Genomic DNA, 974 nt, shown 5'->3' on the forward strand with positions numbered 1-974 from the left:
GGGCTTCCGGAAGCGCAGCTGGTTGCATGAGGGATCCTTCTGCTCTGCGACAAAATGGGAAAGTTGTTTTACTGTATCTGAAATAAATAAATTCCCTTCCAGCTTTAATGAGGCAAATTTCAGTGACAGTTTGGTGTGGTGTGTCCATTTCTCGTGTGGGAGCGAAATTTGCCATCTTTTTCGGGTAAATGCAAGGGTCTCTTATCCTTGCTAGAGAGAAAAGTGGGGAGACGAGATCCAGGCTTTGATGGGGCTGCACGGATACAACAAACTCGCTCTTCTGCTCTTGCATTACCACACGAAATAAGGAGCCGTTTAGCCTCTTCTTCGCGTTTTAATTCAGGTGGCAAAACCATTTACAAAGCACAAAACCGAAGCCTCCAATGTGTCTGAGTGATTTTTCTCTATACGCAACAGAGCCTCTACTACCATTTTTGGGAATCGAAGCTGCGACCTCCGGACCGAAGGCGGTGCAGTGCTCGGAGAAAGCAGCCAGCTGAGCACGGTCCTGAGCTTAACCGTCTGGCCTGTTGTTCTGGTTTTGCAGGAAGGAACGAGTGGACGCAACCCTTGCACCCTGCCAATTGTCTTTCTACGGGGTATGACATTTTCTTCGTTTGCATAGGATATAGGGAAAATTTGTCAGGTTCTAGTAGGGCATACATGCTCTGCAGGAACCCTTCAAAAGCCGCATCCTGGGTTTATGCTTGCCGCTTTATCCTACTATGTTTCCGCCCCTGACCAGCTAAAGGGTAAAGTCTTAGTCATGACAAGCTACATGTGTAACGGTTCAGCGGTTTGAGGAAGGACCGTGCAAGCGGCAAAAGAGATGAGGTGACTGTAAGCGAGATTTAGGAGCACCGTGTGGCACTTTGTATCATGTTATCTACCTGTACGGAGCCAAGGTTAAGAGATCCAAAGAAACATATCCTTCATGCTGTCCTGCAGACACTGCAGATACTGCAGTTGCACTA

This window comes from Eimeria mitis, genomic scaffold (genome assembly GCF_000499745.2).
Source record: "Eimeria mitis Houghton genomic scaffold, Emh_scaff2214, whole genome shotgun sequence".
NCBI lineage: Eukaryota > Apicomplexa > Conoidasida > Eucoccidiorida > Eimeriidae > Eimeria > Eimeria mitis.